Source organism: Sycon ciliatum, chromosome 12 (genome assembly GCF_964019385.1).
Source record: "Sycon ciliatum chromosome 12, ocSycCili1.1, whole genome shotgun sequence".
Lineage (NCBI taxonomy): Eukaryota > Metazoa > Porifera > Calcarea > Leucosolenida > Sycettidae > Sycon > Sycon ciliatum.
The window spans coordinates 15017727-15037150 of NC_088654.1; the positions used below are offsets into that span (position 1 = coordinate 15017727).

General features: G+C 47.0%; 1 long non-coding RNA gene across 1 annotated transcript in view; it reads left to right on the top strand.

Annotated features, from left to right (window-relative positions):
- The window catches only part of LOC135828807 (uncharacterized), a 46872-nt gene that overhangs the window by 12634 nt on the left and 14814 nt on the right, over positions 1 to 19424 (top strand). The window contains exon 2 of the long non-coding RNA XR_010555753.1: positions 11862 to 11933. This is a non-coding gene — a long non-coding RNA (uncharacterized LOC135828807). The remainder of the gene's footprint in view (positions 1 to 11861; positions 11934 to 19424) is intronic.

Consider the following 19424-nt stretch of genomic DNA (forward strand, 5'->3'; position numbering starts at 1 on the left):
GCCATAAGCCTGGGCAACGAATGGGTCTTTCAGGAGCTTGCGCTCGGTGTGGCCTAGACGTTTCGTAGCCGCACCCAAGTTGTTGCATAATTCTCTCTTGCGATTGTTCCACGGCAGAGACACCTGGTACCGACCGTCCACCTTCTTCAGCGAGTGTTTGACGATGTCTAGGGCTGTCTCTTCCTCCAGCGAGCGCGGGCCGGGCTCACTGAAGCTCTCCTCCGTGCCGCAGCTGTCAATTTGCCAGAACTGCTGTAGCGCGGTCTCTAAGCCGGTTGGTGTTGCTCTCTCCTCACTCTGAAACGCTTGGCTGTGGAACGTCCTTTGACTCGAGTGGGTTCCCGTCACTCTGCCAACACAGGTCCAACCCAGTGGAGTATGACGCGCCACTGGTTGACCAGGCGGGCCGACCACTTCCTGCTGTGACACAAGCAGCTCAGCATAGTCGCTCCCAATCAGCAGATCGACCCTGGCGGGCTCCGCCAGTCTTGCGAACGGAATCTCTCTCAGATGAGGATACTTGACTGCTTCCTTGACCCACTCTACCGGACGAAGATTCCCGGTGACCGAATCAGCCGTCAGCGCCGTCATAGATTGCCGAACACTGCCATCCATGCTGCCAATGGTGAAGCTTACTGGTCTGGTTGTGAATGAGGTCTGCTTGCCATTCAAGGTGTGGACCGTGAATGTCCTCAGCTCCCCGCTGACGCCGAGCTGGTTGGCAATGCTGCCGTTGAGGTAGCTCGTTGTGCTACCGTCGTCCAGCAACGCATTCACTTGCACTGACTTGTGGCCGTTCTCCAAGACGACTGAGACCGTTCGCAGAGCTATCTTGCCCGGGCCTTGGACCATCATGGTGGAATCACTCTTCGTGGACTCCGTCTCCCCCTCGGTGAACGACTGTGGGGTGCGCTGCTCTTGGTCTTTACCGGCGTATGGCGGCGTTACTAAACAGTCGATGGCGGGAGGCAATACCTGGTCCCCTGTCTCCTGACCTGAACCATTGTCTCCATAGTTGCAGAATTGTTCGGCAGGACTGAGTTGGGACTTGTCCGCCGTCATTCCTCCAGCTGCCGTGTTCCCCGATTTTTTCTTGTTTGACTGTGCGGCATCGGGGTTCCTGCTGTCCTCGTGTAGCAAGTCCCGGTGTAGCAAGTAGTGGTGATTGTTGTTGCAGCCGCTCACTGAGCAGGGTCTGGTTCGTGGACAGTGGTGACCTTGGTGATCGCCTCCAAGGCAGCGGTAGCACAGACCATGCTGTTTAGCCTGTCTCCAGCGATTGGCGACGGAAAGCTGCTGAAATGCTTTACACTGCCAGACACCGTGAGGTCCGCCACATTGCCGACATGAAGATCGTCCAGCCGCTGAGCCCGCAGGCCTTGACCACCCTGCATTCTGCGAAGCCTTTCCCCCGAAGTAGGATCGTTGAGGAGCATTTCGGGGTGCCGGAGGCTTGTCCTTCGCACCAACTCCATCTAGTGCTTCGGACGCTCCAACGGCAAACTCCGCTTCCAACGTCACCCACTCCAGTAGTGCTTGAATTCCTGGCTGGCAGGGCTTCTGATGACACCATCGATTGAATTGGGTTAACATCCCAGCCGGCAACTTGGCCAGGAGCTTCCGGTACAACAGCCCATCACCCAGCTCATTGCCTTTTCCGGAGTCGAGGAGGTTGACCACGAGTACGTCGAGGAGATCTGCAAACTTCTGGAGATCTCCTGCTCGGCCGGAACGAATGATTGGGCAGGCCTCGACTTGCTCGTACTGCAGCGACAGCTGTCGTTGGTCGCCTCCAAACTTGCGGTCTAACCGCCTCATTGCGGCCTCATACGCAGACGGGGTGTATCCCAAGCTCTCGATGGAAGCCAAGGCATCTCCACTCAAATACTGCCGGAGGTGCAGCAGTTTCAAGTCTGCCCTTGCAGACGAGCTACCAACACACGCCATGAAAGCAGCCTTCCATGAGGCATACGCCTGCTTATCGCCGCCGAAGACTGGGATCTGTATAGCCTTCAGTTGCTTGAAAATTTCATCTGATGGCTGCTTGACAGGTGGAGGCTGAGACACAGCACGCTGGTGGCTGGCGGACACACCTGCTCCTGGCAATGCTGAAAAGGCACCAATGCCCATGGCCTGATGACTTGAGGCTACCTGTGGCGGCCCACTGGCCTGGGTGTACAGATAGTTGGCGGACTGATATGGCAGAGATGATGTAGGGTGTAGTCCTGACACAGGAGCCTGAGTACTACTGCCCTGCTGGCCTGGACTCTTCGCGACTTGAAGTTGAGGGGCCTTGGTCTCACTCACTCTAGTATATGCACTGGACACACATACAGCACTCCGTGTTGGCACAGCAGGCTGTAGTACAGGCAAGGCAGGGCTTCTTTCACGCTCTGACCTCCTACTCCCAGCTTCCATTGGTGGCCTTGTTCTAGCCCCAAGCTCTGCCTCTCTGTTACTACTGCCGGAGACACTTGTGGTCACAACCACTTCATCACTGTCTTCTACTCTTGCCTGGTTCTCCTGAACCAGCGCCACGCCATCACCAGGCTCATCCCGATCCTGGGAGCCTTCACTTCTGCCCAGCGATATCACGCTCAGTGGACTTCCTGGCTCTTCCACTGGTGCCTGGGCATACTGATGATACGCTGGCCTGTCTGGGTGGCTGTTCCGTGCAGCCGTCCACGCTGGCTGGTGTTCTAGGAACTCCTGATACAGCCTTGTGACCTCCTTCATCTCTTTCTCCGCTTCCTCCATCTCATCGGTCACTTTAGCCACTGCGAGCGCATCGTTCATGCCGCCAGCCCACTCGAGTACGTCCATGAACACACCGTTCAGGGCATCCTCGATCATTTCTAATTCGCCAAACAACGACCTCGCAGCTTCCTCTTCAACTCCGTCACGCAAGGCCACGATCACGGCTCTGCGACACCTGGTGAACTTTCTCTTGCGATTCGCTTTTTCAGCTTTCATTTTCACGAACATCAGTTCATTCGATCGCTGGTCACTTTGACCATGTTCGTCCTCTTCGACTTCCTCGTCCTCCTCGATCACGTCGCCTGCCCTCTCTGCCATGGCACCTAAAAAGAGCTCAGTTCTCTGACTGCTAGCCCTGATTGTGCTCTCACTCTCAGGCTCCGGCGACGACATGATCTAAATAATTTAAATTTCCGAAACTGAACTGCTCACTCAGGCGATAACCATCCTCTGCTACCAGAATGTTCACACGAAGGAACACGTTATCTTATCTTTTCACTCCAAATACAATTACACCTGAAAGAGCAGCCTAGCTAGCTACACAACGCGAACCAAGGAACTACTAAAACCGAAAACATTCCATGTCGGTACAGAACCGAAGACAAAAGGCAAAGATGAAGTAATTTATGCAGCACTGTCAGCTGGCAAAACAGCAGAGGCGTAGCCACCGCACACGCGCTGTTGTACGGCACGAAAGCTAGCCATGATACTATGCAATACAAATGTATGACCATGCACAGCAACAAGCAACAACACACAGCTAAGAAGTATATGCATGTAATACATGAACGGCCAGTTGGAAATAGTTATGACGCCACTTTGTAGATCGCCCTCATGAATAGAAAACCACAAGAGAGACAGGGAAGACTACAGCCTACAGTGTAGCTCAGGCCTTGATACATGAATCACTATTGCAGTATTGGCACAAGACAGAGAAAGGACTGCTCCAGCTATCAATAATAAAAGGAACCATTACTTCTAGTCTTAGTGATGCCATGCCAGAGAAATATTACGTACTACCGTCTGAACACACTGAGACCTTTGTGCGTTCTTGCCTCCGAGAGACTGCGGCCCGCTACAAATTGGTGGCAGCGGTAAATTCATTTTGTTTCATTGTATACCTAACTTTGTTACTTTACACGTTTCTCGGACCCCCATGGGTCAACCCGCTACAGCTCCGTGCGACGAATCAAGATGAGAATCATGTTTCGTGCTTTCCTGAGCTTGGTCCTGCTTATTAGCCTGCAGCACAGTCAGGGTGCTAGCGTGGATCACCCTTCTCTCCGCACGGCACTCACTGGAGACTCCGATGGCGATTCCAAGTGACCCGCTACCTACATGTATACTACCGGTGGTGGTGGCGAAGCTGATGAGAACGACGACATGCAGGCTGCTGACCAAGACAAGAAGGGTATTTCCCAAGACCAGCAGCGTTTGATTTTCGCCCGCACGCAGTTGGCAGACGGCCGAACCCTGAGTGACTACAACGTTCAGCAGGAGTCCACTATTCACTTGGTACTTCGTCTCCGTGGTGGGATGCAGATTTTCGTCAACACTCTTCCTGGCTAGACCATCACTCTTTACGTCGCGCAAAGCGATGCTATCGACAATGTGAAGACCATGATTCAAGACGAGGAGGGAGGTCATTTGTCCGACCACGAGCTAGCCGCTCTGAGTGACCGGCTCAGCCAAGATGAAGATAAAACCTGACTTGCCCTCCGCCATAGCTCCAGCCGCCGCCGTGGTTACTAACGCTGATTCCAGGTATGGCATTTTCTTCCCTGTCTTCCTTCAGTCTCCCTGTTCTCTTCAGTCTTCCTTTATGCGAGTGTGTGAATCCAGTTTAGTTTGGTAGGCGTCTGATCATGGTGAGCCACGGCTTACCCAGCTAACGTGGGACAATGTGTGTGACAACGCCCCTTATAGTTATAGTGTATTCAGTTCGGTTTTGGAACTGCGATGTTCCTGGCGGGTTGTGCCAGCGTTGTGCAGCAAGAGTGCTGTAGTTTTTCAGGTCCTTTTTGAAGGACAGTTCTTTCCCCTTTTGACCCCGTGAGATCGTGTGAACCTGGTGTGCATCTACTTTATGATTTGTTTATCAGTTCATTCTTCTGTCTATTCCAAACATTATCATTTCCGATATTATTTGCCATACTGCGGTTGACGCTCTCCCAGCAATTCGCGATCTACTATAATGTTCACGTCTCCATACCTGTATTATATTATGCAAGTCATCCATTATGCCTATCTCTTATCGTCGAGTTTATTCCGATGCGACCATGCATGCCGACAGTTTTTTTCTAAATAGCAGCCAGTTGTTGAAGTCCAGCTATCACCTACATGTAGTATTCGAATCACGAGGACGTGATTGTCTTTGAGAGGGGAGGTGTAGCGTTGGCACGCTGGGGACTTCAAAGCGTATAGTGATTAGAGTATAGCATATCCCCGTACTGGCTCCCCGTACATCAGCGTACGGAGTCTGCCTTTGTATCAAAGCTGCTGCGCATGACTCTTTTATAGCCAGTTAGTTAATTTAGTTGCCAGTCAGTTCATTAAGTAGTTAAAGTTATTTTTCATTGCCAGTTTCCAGTACATTTCAATTGCCAATTACAGTGTGTTCACTGAGACCTTTGTGCGTTCTTGCCTCCGAGAGACTGCGGCCCGCTACACATGTATCGACCACCCTCACAGAGCACAATGCAATTGTCGTACTTTTGTGACATATTTGTTGAGGCATTACAGTCAGTCTGTTTAGATTCTTATGATCTGTTAGTGACTGGCGATTTCAACGCCCACAACTCAAGCTGGTGTCCCACCGATTCTAGCTCGGAGGCTGGTGATCTCCTTAGCACAGTATTTGCTGCTCTTGGGCTCCACCAGATGGTTGACTTCCCCACTCATTCCTCGCCTAATGGCTCTGTTTCGTGTCTTGACTTGGTGATCACCAACCGACTACGCCTCGTGCGCTCAATTGATCAAGCACCTCCCTTGGGTATGTCTGACCATATACAGATTGTTTGCACTTTATGTTACGCCCCTATTTCGAACTACTTCCCCAACTCTTCCACTGGTCCTCCCTCTTCACTGTATCGCTTCAAACAAGTACCTTCGCACCTTTGGCAATTAATCAACGCTGATTTAGCTGGCTACAACTGGTCCTCTCTGAACTCGTACACTGATGTTAATGACGCAATTCATCACTTTGATTGTGAGCTCCAGTCCGCCTTACGTCGTCACCTCACCTCATTCGGAGCCACCCACACTGTGACATCTCCACGACCCCGAATGCAATCTCCACCATGGGTTACTGCTGAGCTCAGGCCTGCTGTAAAACGCAAGCGTGATCTATATAGTGTGTACAAAAAATATCCGACAGCAGTAAATCATGCGGCTTATAACCGACAAAGGAATGCTGTAAAGCACCTGTCTCGGCAAGCACATCGTCAATATATACGCTCCATCCAAGCATCACTAACGTCACGGAATCGACCTACACTCTTTCAGTTTGTGCGAGCACAGCGGCACAATTCCGGCCGTGTCATGCCCCAAACGATGATAGCATCCGACGGTACGGTCGCCACGTCCCCCAAGAGCATAGCTGATGTTCTGAACACTCAGTTCACCTCATTTGGGCTACCTGATGATCCTTCGTGGCGCATTCCCCCTTTGTCCCAGTCGCCTTTCATATCTGTTCCGGTCCGTACAATCACTGTCACTACGTTTCAAGTTCGGAAATATCTGAAGCGCCTGAAATGTGGAAAGTCTCCCGGCTCAGATGGGATCCCGAATGAAGTGCTGCAGTCTCTTGCACCATCAATAGCCTATCCTCTCGCCATTATTTTTAATATGTCATTTCGAACTGGTACATTCCCCCCAGCGTATTGTATTCGATTCCCTCTACCTGCACATCGCTCCGGCTCTCTCACCAGCTCAGTCGGGATTCTGCCGTGGTGACTCAACTCAATACCAGGTGACTCGACTTGTCCAAGACATAGCGACAAAGAGGAACTGTGGGGAGCATGTGGGAATGGTGTTTTTCGACTTGGCTAAGGCATTCGACACCGTTTGGCATCGTGGCTTACTTGCCAAGTTGGAGGTCACCTTCTGGGTGGAGGATGCTGCCTTGCGTTGGATATCCTCGTATCTGTCTGCTCGTTCTCAGGCTGTTCGCTTGTCTTATTTCTTGTCTGATCCCCTCCCTGTAACGTCTGGAGTGCCCCAAGGTTCCATTCTGGGTCCTTTGTTATTCTTGCTTTACGTTAATGACCTACCTTCAGTTGTCCCCGATGTTAGTTTGTATGCGGATGACACTGGCCTTATCTGTTCTGATTCCTTCCCTGCACAATTACTCCTTACCATGCAGCATCGCATCAACAGCACTGTCATGCGGATGCAAACGTGGAAACTCCAGCCCAATTTAGAAAAGACTGAAGCCATGTATATTTCTTCATCCCCTCCTGATCAACCATAATACTTCCCTGACTCGACTATGCCTATCCGTGTTGTTACTCAGCACAAACATCTAGGTGTGATGTTTGACTGCAAACTCTCTTGGGCTGCACATGTCAACTGTGTATGCAAGCGAACCAGTTCAGCGTTAGGGGTACTACAACCACATTGCACTCACTTGCCCATCCAGTGTAAACTATTATTTTATCAGTGCTATATTCTCCCTATATTCGACTATTGCGATACCGCTTGGTGTGGCCTTTCTGACACAACTCTGAACCAATTAGAAGTCCACCATAGATTTATACTTAAAATTCTTTACAACAAGGATCGATGTTTTCCTTCGGATGCCCTTTATCGACTTGCACACACTTCTCCTCTCTCCGTTCGTCATAAGCACCATCTCTGTACACTGGTTCATAAAATATTTCTTCATAAAACCCCTTCCCACATGATGAAGTACAATTAGTTTTCGACAAGCTCAACCCGTAACGCGCTCATCCTGCCTCTTGTTAAGTCAGCCCAGTATCTAAAGTCCCCTTTGTTTTCCGGCTACTCTCATTGGTTATCATTACCATACGGTCTGAAAACTTGTTCTTCTATTTGTCAGTTTAAAGATCTACTATCACAACTGAACTAGACGCAATAATTATCATCGAAGAACATTTTCGAATACCTGGGTGATGCACGAATTTTGATAGTGCTCACTTCCGTTAATCGTTTTTCTTTGTAATTTTCCATTCATTTTCTGCTCTAATTCATATTTGCTTTGTTTTCCTAGCTTACTATTGCCGTGGCTGGCTCAACGCCCTTGTCTCAGGGGATTCTGTCCCTGCATTAGCTATGCTTGTCACATGCTATGTGATTGTGTCTAATAATAATAATAATAATAATAATATCAATTTGTAAGGAAGGGTTTGCTCCCCACACCGGAGCGAGCGAGCTCCGGTGTGGGGAGCAAACCCTTTCTTACAAATTATCGCCGAAGTCGCAACCACTAATTTGTAATAATATCAATTATTATTATTATCAGGCTCGGCCTCATTTTCTCATTCATTGACTCCACAAAGGACGAAACATTTCTGTCCGCAGATTGAGTAATTCGCTCCTGCTCTTGTAGCAGTACAGCACTCTCATGTGGGGTAGTGCCCTTGCTGTTTGCATTATTCAGAGATCACAGACTTCTCAGTTTGAGCACTCTGGCAAAGCTACTTTCGGGCCAGGTTTAAATCTGGCCTTGGAAAATCTATTTTTCATCGCTATCAGGTTCGGCCTCATTTTCTTTGTACTGCGCTGATGAGTCCAACAAGGACGAACCAGTTCTGTCAGATAGATAGATAGATAGATAGATAGATAGATAGATAGATAGATAGATAGATAGATAGATAGATAGATAGATAGATAGATAGATAGATGGATGAATGGATGGAGGGAGGGACGGACGGCCGGATGGATGAATGGATGGATGGATAGATAGATAAGATGGATGGATGGATGGACAGACGGTTGGACGGACGGACGGACGGACAAATAGACAGACAGACAGACAGACAGAAAGACAGACAGACAGACAGACAGACAGACAGACAGACAGACAGACAGACAGACAGACAGACAGACAGACAGACAGACAGACAGACAGACAGACAGACAGACAGACAGACAGACAGACAGACAGACAGACAGCCGGACAGACAGACAGACAGAAAGACAGACAGACAGACAGACAGACAGACAGACAGACAGACAGACTGACAGACTGACAGACAGACAGACTGACAGACTGACAGACAGACAGACAGACAGACAGACAGACAGACAGACAGACAGACAGACAGACAGACAGACAGACAGACAGACAGACAGACAGACAGACAGACAGACAGACAGACAGACAGACAGACAGACAGACAGACAGACAGACAGACAGACAGACAGACAGACAGATAGATAGATAAATAGATAGATAGATCGATAAATAGATAGATAGATGTCGCCTTGCAACCAAAAACCGGCTCGCTAAGTATAACGGAATCACGAAAAACCGGACATGGACAGAGCAACCTGATGACCAATGGAACCTGACATACTGCACCGTAATTGTTGTGTCAATGATTCACGCCAATATCGCACCTTAATGGCCTTGCACCCTCTGACGCCAGGCATGCGCTAATGAAGTACAGATTTACGGGCTCAATTCAGCGCATGTTACAATTAAGGACAATTGATATCAATATTTTACACTGCCTCCACCTAGCAGCACCTCTTCACTCTTCAAGCTTCATGCTTTCATTCTGTGCGCCTTGCTGTGAGGTTGTGTATATCTTTAGTAGACCTGACAGACCTGCTTTAGCTAGAAAAGTTGATTGACGGTTGAAAACTCTAGAAACTCGGAGTAGCAACGGGTTGTATTTTCTTGGTGAGGACCGCTTCCATTGTGTACTAGCTCGAGTGCACCCTAGCGCTGTTGAGCCCTCTTTGCGGTGGACAGGACCACTTCCCCCTGTTGATAGATAGATAGATAGATAGATAGATAGATAGATAGATAGATAGATAGATAGATAGAGTAGTTCAAGATCCATTCCCGTACACTGTTCGTTTAAAGCGCGCTTCGCTTTTCTCTCCAACTCTGTAATTGTGAAATCAACTTTCTTCTACATTGTTGTTGTTGTTGTTGTTGATTTTTATTTTACTTCGCAAGGCCAAACGGGCAATGGTGCCCAATTCTATGGAAGCGATTTAAAAAAAAGGGAGAGAGCTACGGGGAGAGAGAGAAAGGGAGAGAGAGAGAGAGAGAGAGAGAGAGAGAGAGAGAGAGAGAGAGAGAGAGAGAGAGAGAGAGAGAGAGAGAGAGAGAGAGAGAAGAGAGAGGGAGGGAGGCAGGGAGATGATAAGCAATTTTGCAGCGTCAACAGAGCGATTTTGCTTTGTCCATAGAGCGATTTTGAAGTGTCAACAGAGTGAACACAAAGAGTTCATTGAGGTATCGGACAGAAGTGCCTTCGCTTTCTCCAAATGGTGTGTTTGTTTCATTGCCACTAGCTTTCCACTCTTATCCGGGGGCTTGATTATATTACTCGAGTTGCTGCGAAGTCATGCTAGCTCCTCGCCCTCCTCTTTGGTAATGGTTTGCTTCCGGGCCGGTGTGCGTTGTAAGTTGCCAGAACGTCATCCTTGAAGTTAGGAAACTTCCTCTCCTCTGAGCCTGGATCAGAAGGCGACAGAGCTTGCAGGAAATTGAGGGAGGCTGTGGAGATCAGAGATTTGGCTCCGACGATTAACACTAACGCTGGGTGGTCGTTGCTGCAATTTGTATCGCCATTCGCGTATTGTCTGATTTTCATGATTTTTGGCGCTGAAGAATGTTTTTTTTTGTTTTTGTTTTTTTACCTCAGCTGTAGTCCCCTCCACTGATAGTCAATGTTAGCGCTATTAGCTGAACTCTTTTCGCGCTGCTTCCCACACCCTCTTACTGACAGGGGTTTGGCCTTTATATATGCTGGTTTGGGAGCTTGCACATTATTGTGAAGCTATTGAAGGCATTCTGCATAAGCGAAGCTGTGGACGCAGCATACTGCTGCTACACTTCAACGCGGGAATGCGTATAATAATAATAATAATATTGAAGGCAATTTGCCGAAACGTTGGAATGATAATTGTGAAATGAGTTGAACTAATGCAGTGTTAATGGATGAGAGCGTGTGGGCTCTACTCTCATCTGTTTATGAAACTGCAATAAGCCTTCCCACTTTAACTTAATAATAAATGCTGGTCATATCCTGGCCTGGCGTGTGTGGTATGTGGGGCCATTTTGGTGCTTGAAAAATGTAGGTTCCTGGCTCGTGGACTGCTGGTGTTGCGATGACCCCTATCCACTCACTAATTTTGACATTCAAAATTTCAAAATTTGCAAAATTTGTGACATTCGCTTTTGCACTCATGGACACTGGGCCTCCTGGCTTATGGAGGGCTACTATGCAACATTATGACGGCTCACATACAATAGTGCTCAAAACCGTCATGGGTGGATGGGTGGATGCACAACTCACGCATGTATTGTAGGCAGGAATTACTTGTGCCTATCGTGCCACGGACAGTTCCAGAATGATTGTTAAAAAACATTTTCGTATTGTGGGCAACAACCACCACCCCTTTTGTGCGGGTTAAATGATTTTCAACAATGTATCGATTTACTATAGTTGACTCTCAGTAGTTGATAAATATGGTGGTAAAGACACACCTAGCAATATGGCGGTAAACACACAGAGAGAAGGAGAGCTCTCTGACAGAACTTTGCAGCTTTGAGAGCGTGTGTGGGCAGTCGTGGGTTTACCGCCATATTGCCAGGTGTGTCTTTACCACCATATTTTTCAACGATAAGTACAGCTGCAGTGGTGTCTTCAACTTCCTTCTCCTGGCCCTCAGTAGAACTTCGTAATTCAGTACTTTTTGTGCATTCGATAATACTTTTTGAACGGAACTTCTTAAAATATCGCACTCCAAAGGTTTCTTTCGTGTAAATAGCAATTGGTAAATTTGGATAGCCTCTAGATCCCATATTTAACTTTTCTGAATGAGACACATGGACGATATGAATTTTTCTGAAGCGGGTAATGAAGGAGATTTCACCTTGCCCTTTGTCTGCTGTTGTTCAGGAATCTGGAGAACACGAAGATGAGTACTTTACCCGTGAACTTATTTGTGACTAACAGAAGGTTGCGTCGCCTGTAAGTGTTACTTGTACCGTTATATTACTTAGTAGTAATAGTGGTTGGACACCAGCAGTTGGTTGCCTGTTGGTGAATTATATTCTTCTTCTCTAGAACAAACAGTCATATGTAGCCTTATTTTCTGGTAAAGTGAATTGCCCAATCTCTAACAAATGAAAACAAAGGAAAGAAAGGAAACCCGCGACTTATTTGTTTTTTGCCTTTTTGGTTATGAAAGCTGTCTGTTGGAAGGAAAGAAAATTATCATGTATAACCCATGACCATTCTGGTCGTAGGGGCGCCATGTGTATCATAAGGCAGTAGCATCACAAGAACAGGAAAGAAGAAGAAAAACCTACTTGTCACTTAAATAAAGGAAAAGGACTAAGGAACTACAAGTTACGCTATAATGTCCACTAACACCTCAAGTTACTAAACAATCCGATCACGTGATAACTGTTAGCCAGTTAGTTGTAGAACGTGAGTACCGTCTTTAGGTGTCGTGCAATGTTATCGCATGAGCTGGTTATTAAATAACTGGTGGTGTTAGTGGATATTATAGCGTGACTTGTAGTTCCTTGGTACTTTTTCTTTCCGATAATTATATGTATCCTTGGCTGTCCATCCGAGTTTCTTGCACTCCTGAAAAACGTAACTACTGCACTCAGGTAAACAAGCTGCCTATACCTATCACTGGCAGCAGCAACGAGAGAGAGAGAGAGAGAGAGAGAGAATTGTAAGATTATTTGGTACAGTCATTGATGTTGGTGAACCAATTGTAATGGGGCGACCACGGGGTCTTGATCCAGGCACCATTTCATCCAAGAAATAGTGGCAGTAGCAATTATGATGCCTTGCTACATGTCAAAACCACTTCAACATAATGATAAGAGTATTATGAGAGTGTAAAGAATTCCAAATATGAGACGGAAGGAGACAGAGATCGAGAATACCTTATTGCCTTGACAAGTGAATTGTCTACGCTCTCACAAAATATGGAGTAAGCAGCAGCATTTGGCACTGTACAGATTTTTCATCAACAGCCACTCAAGCACTGCACTCTCCAGCCGACCTCAACACGCTGCCCAAGCACACAATCAGCAGTCGGCACATCCGTTGGTACTCAATTCCTTCATGCCGATTTTTCGGGTATAATTATAACTCTCATCAGTGAAGGCGCATTTCGTAGAATGGCTATTAACGATAGTGAAAATAACACTTCAGTACAGAAAGGGGTAAGCATGATCCCAGCGCGCAAGAGGCGCGAAGATTGGGGCTAAGCAAGAAAAGCAAGTGCAAAACGTTGTGAAACACTAACCTGGGGATGATGTAAAGCACAACTACTGGTTGAGACATGAGAGTGCTGGTAGCCAGGTGAGACATTGGCAGACCACAGCATAGCAAGTAGCAACACCAAAGGCCAATGGGTATGCACACCATCAACTCACTAACCCCACCCCATCTAACCGCCGTCACGTCACGGCCATTCTTAGTTTCCATGATACTGCTGTGCACGTACGTGACGCTTAGAAATGCAGTGCCTAGGGTTCCCAGTAAAAAGGCAACGCCTGTTGGGAGTTCCCTAGTAAAATAATAAATTCTACTACAACTACTACAGTGGCAGTGGTGAAGAAAATGACGGAAAAAGGAAAGGATCATTGCATGAAAGTTACCTTCAAACGTACAAAAATAATACATAGATTATTGTTCATGGCTATCAGGTTCCGCCTCATTTTCTCATTTATTGAGTCCACAAAGGACAAAACATTTCTGTCCGCAGATTGAGTACTTCCGAATTCGCTCCTGCTCTTGTAGCAGTTGAGCACTCTCATGTGGGGTAGTGCCCTTGCTCTTTGCGTTATGCAGCGCTCACTGACTTGTCAGTTTGAGCACTCCGACAAAGGTACTTTCGGGCCTGGTTTAAATCTGGCTTTGGAACATATATTTTTCATAGCTATCAGGTTCAGGTTTTTGTCAGGCGAAATAGCACGTCATAGTACATTTGAGATCAGCGGGAAGAAGATGACGACGTCCACTAATTTAGTATCTGTGCACACGAATCTGCTGTGTGTGTGACTCTGTGTGTCAGCTATGATATCATCTTCTGTGGTTCCATGCCTAGCATGTACGTCTGAACCATCCTGCGAAGCTTGAATGACGTAGGTTGAGCGATCGCTCCGCGAAACATACTTTTTGAAATTCTCTTCATAGTATATCTTCCACCATTGAAATTTCGAATTTCTTCAAAAAAAGTGCTTAGAGGGGTGGCTTGCAACCTCGATATGGCTTGTTCCAGGCATGCTTTGGAGCCATCTTCTGTTGAAGTAGTGGCGGGGATCTGCCCTGCAACTGCCACAACAAAAAATGATTCGATCTGAGAAAGGGTGAGACCGCGAATCTCGGTTGAATATTGAGAATTTCAAGCCTTTTCACGACGAAGATGGACTTCTTTTTGGAGATGAACGTCGCGGTAAAGAACATGGTATCCGACTTCTGGCGTCTGGTGAAGCCAGGGATCATTTGTCCAGTTAGGTCGGCAGCCTAACTGTCGGTAAGCTTGTGTTTGGATCCCGTTCTGCTCGATGTGGTAGATGACAAACAATTTGATATCGCACAAATTGATCTCAGCATCGTGCGTACGGTATTTTATATTCAGAAAATCCTAAAGTGTCTCTGTGTGGCCGTCCTATGCCACGAGAAACTCCAATCAGGCTCCAATGTCCTCTGCCTTGATGATTGAATGTCCACTTCGTTTGAACAACGAACACAACAATTGAGGACGGCTTTGCAATGAAAAATACAGCTATACTGGAGCTGAAAAAAGAAAGAAAAAAAATCCCTCAGGATGAGACTCGAGTAGACGCATACTCTCCCAGCAGGTGAAACGCAAATTTTTGTGAAAAATGCGTGTCGCCGAGTGACCAGTAATTTCGCCTGACGCATAGCTATCAGGTTCAGGTATCACTCCACAGCAACGTGGGTATAAGGGCCGGCCCAGATCGTCGCTGGTCGGCACCCTGAACCAAGACCTGCTCAGCATCTGGACGACCTAAGACAGTTTGCTGCGGATCGCAATGGATGGCGGCAGATAATCTGAAGAAGTCGCCACAACTGCCGGATATGGAAATAATTATTGGCCAGAGCTAGAGAACAGCAGCGGAAGCCTGTATAGCACGGCTGTGCATGTTGTACGTGTTTCTGTGTTATTATTATAAGTCAAGTTTTTAAATAGGCGACGTGGAGACAATAATCTCAATAATGCAATGAATATAACTAAATGCGCATTCATATCACAACCATGGGGAAAATTTAGCCACGAATTCCATTGATAATTGTGACAAGAAAACGTTCTCGAATACATTATTCGTCCCCATGGTTGTGATATGAATGCGCATTTAGTTATATTCATTGCATTGTAGTCAATTTTTTCTTCAGACTTTTCACGTTTGTGTCTTTCCCTCAAACCAGTGAACATTATTATTATCAAGTATTATTATTTGTAAGAAAGGTTTGCTCCCCACACCGGAGCTCGCGCTATTCCGCCGACTTTACTTGACACTTGACTGACTCACGACTGCCATCCAGAGCACACGAGAAGTCCATCGAACCTTCGACTCGGCAAACCTGCAAGAAAGCACCACTCCCTGCTCAATACACAGTGTTTCGGGGAATTCACCCCTCATCAGTTGAGCTTGAGTAGGCTGAGGAAGATTGTGCCTGAAGAGTGCCTGAAGAGCACCACTTAAGCGGAGCGTCTCTGTAAGTTTGTATCCCTGGTGATGTTTGTGCCTGGAAAGCACTATAAGTGGTGCTCTTCAGGCACAATCTTCCTCAGCCTACTCAAGCTCAACTGATGAGGGGTGAATTCCCCGAAACACTGTGTGTTGAGCAGGGAGTGGTGCTTTCTTGCAGGTTTGCCGAGTCGAAGGTTCGATGGACTTCTCGTGTGCTCTGGATGGCAGTCGTGAGTCAGTCAAGTGTCAAGTAAAGTCGGCGGAATAGCGCGAGCTCCGGTGTGGGGAGCAAACCCTTCTTACAAATCATCGCCGAAGTCGCAACCACTACTTCGAAGTATTATTATTATTTTTAGAATTGCGATCAACAGAAAGAGGTGAACCGACATTTCACAAAGGCGTTTATTGTATTCAAAAAACGAATGGATATGAAGGCAGTGAAGAACACGGAAGAAAGAAAAAATGTGATATGGAAGAAATGATAAACAAAAAATCGTACTTCGAACTAGTTTTCGCACAACACTCCTCAGGAAGCTACGTTGTACTAATGAAAAACAATCCAGAAAGATACTAATACAGTTGAACATCGATTATCGAACCACCTCTGGGCAGACAACTGTCAGGTGGTGTTCAGATAAGGCAAATGTTCCGGATAAGAAAACACACTGTAAATACATGTACATGTACATTGTAAATAGAATAGAGTGCTACTTTTCAAAATTTTCGTATTTTTTGAATGGCTTACTACATGCACAGTGCGTACTCTACGGCACGTGCGCCCAAAAAAACTGTTACGAATAATCGAATGGTCGGATTGTCGATGTGCGGATAATCGATGTTCAACTGTAAAGAGAAATGGAGTGAGAAGAAACAACACGTATGAAAATGATAATCCTAGCACTAAGGTAATAACAGGAAAAACTGCGAAAGCACTTAACGAACTTGTAAGGACTACTAGTGTACTGTGACACAAGATATGACACCTTGGCCATCCAGGGCCAAACAGACAGAACAAGCTTCTACTAAAACAATTTCAAACGAATATAGCTGTCCTTCTGGACACACAGATAAGGCTTATGAATACGTTGACAAACAGCTTCTAACACACTCAACTGCAACTTATAACCATGACGAGCACGGTACAAAACAGAAAAAGAAGAATCAGAATAAACTTTGCAGCAATCAGGACGAGATACAAGATGCTTATACAGTGATGACTTCCTACTAGAAAACACACGCTCGCACACTCTTACTCACACAATCATTCTCGCTCTCACACTCACCGGACTCACTGGACTCACTGGGCGAATCATCATCAACGACGTCCTGCCTTGGAGCAATCAGGTCCCGTCTCCTCCCATCGCTCGTCTCGTCTGAGAATGGTAGCAGTAGATGAATGCGGCAGCTGTGAGTGCGTGTGGACAAAACTTGGAGCAATCAGGTCCCGTCTCCTCCCATCGCTCGTCTCGTCTGAGAATGGTAGCAGTAGATGAATGCGGCAGCTGTGAGTGCGTGTGGACAAAACTGGTGAGTGCGTATTATTTAAAAAGTGTGAGTGCTACAACATTTTCTTTTTGCTTGCACAGAACAGGGTCACGTGTGCGAATATATACGGCTTCCAATACCTGCAACTGCTTAAAGAAACGTGCGCAACAAATAACACTAAACCAGGAATCGTCAATCAACTTACGATAATCCGGACTGGACACCAAATGCTTGTAGATGGCAGACTTGCTCTTGTCGATGTCGAACTCCTCCTCGTCAGTATCACTCTCATCCTCCACTTCCCGTTTCTGCTCTCCCTTGCTTTCCTCTTGACCATCCTGTTCATCCCCATCATCATCCTCCATCTCCATCTCCTCATGCCATCGCTTCTTTCTCCTTGACGCGTTCACTGCTGAGCCCGTACTTTGACCTGCAGCTACTGGTTCCGCCTTCTCCATTTTTCTCAGTCGTGTCTCCGCTAGTCTCTGGCTTCTCCTCAGATTCGTTTTTCCTCCATTTTCGTTTCGTTCTCCTGGTGATCTTTCCGTTACTGCCGTCGGGTTTGTTAACGAACAATCGTCCGGCGGTCTACCATGCCGTGGTGTTGTCGTCAAGAGTAACGCCAGATTCATGTGTTGCGCTCCTGTTGATTCCGGCGTTGTATCCGTTCCTGGTTGTGTTGTAATACTGACAGGCGTAGTAGTAGGCAACGGGTGTTTTCGTGGCCTCCCACGCTTTGGCCTGCCTGCCCTGGCCGCTTTTGATAACAAGGACAATGGGACGTGTTGTTTGATACGTTCGGACAAGTGTTGAATCGTCCTGCCAACATACCGACTACCGCACTGTCGGCATTCAAAATGATAAATGAGGTGACTCAAATGATGGGTCGGCAGGACGTCCTTCAACACCGTGAACGAACGTATCATGGTGAAGACAGTTACTACATTTACTGCATAGTACGTCTTCTGGACAATAGACTTGACAATACGACTGACCTTTGTCGACTCCGCGCCTTTCCAAGGCAGGCACAGGAAGACACGACAAGGAGCCGGGCCGATGGTCAGTTCCTCACGGGGCGCATTGTTCGTGAGTAGTTTCGCTAACAGTGATGATGGATATCCATTCTTAGGAACGACAGAGCGAAGGAAATCAAGTTCCGCTTGCAATTTACTCTCGGAGCAAATGCGTCTTGCCCTGTCAGTTAAGTTTCGGACCAGATTGGTTGTGTATTGCGAGGAGCAATATGAATCGTACATATTATACTGACCAGTGAATGTAGGCTTACGATACACCGATGTCACAACACCCTCACATGTCTTTTCCACGAGTACATCTAAAAACGACAATTTGTTGCAATCCTCGTGTTCGCGTGTGAAGCGTAATGCAGGGTGGACATCATTCAACTCATCCAGAAAGGCTTCACTGTCCCGTCTTGACTCGAAATAGGTAAATGAGTCGTCCACAAATCGAACGTAAAACTGAGGACACTTTATTTTATCCATTCTCGATTCGCAATATCCACCGAAGACATTTGCCAGTACCGGGCCCAACGGAGACCCCATTGCCACACCGTCCGTCTGCTTATACATAACATCACCAAACGAGAACTCTACGCCACTTGTCACCATCAGCATCAAACGTCGAAATGCCGTCTCCGGTAACCATGGAAGATCAATGTCATCATCATTGTGGTATAGTCTTCGCGCGCAGATATCTATTGTCTCGTCTAGTGGTACGTTTGTAAACAAGCTTACAACATCGAAAGAGCACATATGGGCTGTAGGTGGGATAGGGTTGTCACGAAGGATTTCAACGAATTCAAACGTGTCCTTAACGTTGTGTTTACAATAATGCTCTAATACCGGTTGTATCATGCCGCAGAGCCACTTGGATATGGCGTATTGGGGCGATCCTATCATGGAGAGTATGGGTCTAAGTGGGCAGGATGGTTTATGTATCTTGGGGAGGCCGTACATGCGCGGACGTACCGAACCGATAGGCTTGATTCGGAAAAACTCGGATTCTGTTATGTCCTTTGCTGCTCGGAGTTTCTTCAGATAGGTTACTATTTCCTTCTCCCGAGCCAATGTTTTATCATGATTATTGTGTTGAAACCGGACCGAGTTCCACAAATTTAGACCCGTCGTCCAGTATGGTAGCCATTTTTGTAATATACTCCATTCGGGTTAAGATAACTGTTGCCCAACCTTTGTCTGGCCGAGTGATGATTATATCATTGTTCTTTTTCAGCTCTGAGCGAGCTTTCATGCGTTCGGGGGATAGTGAAAAT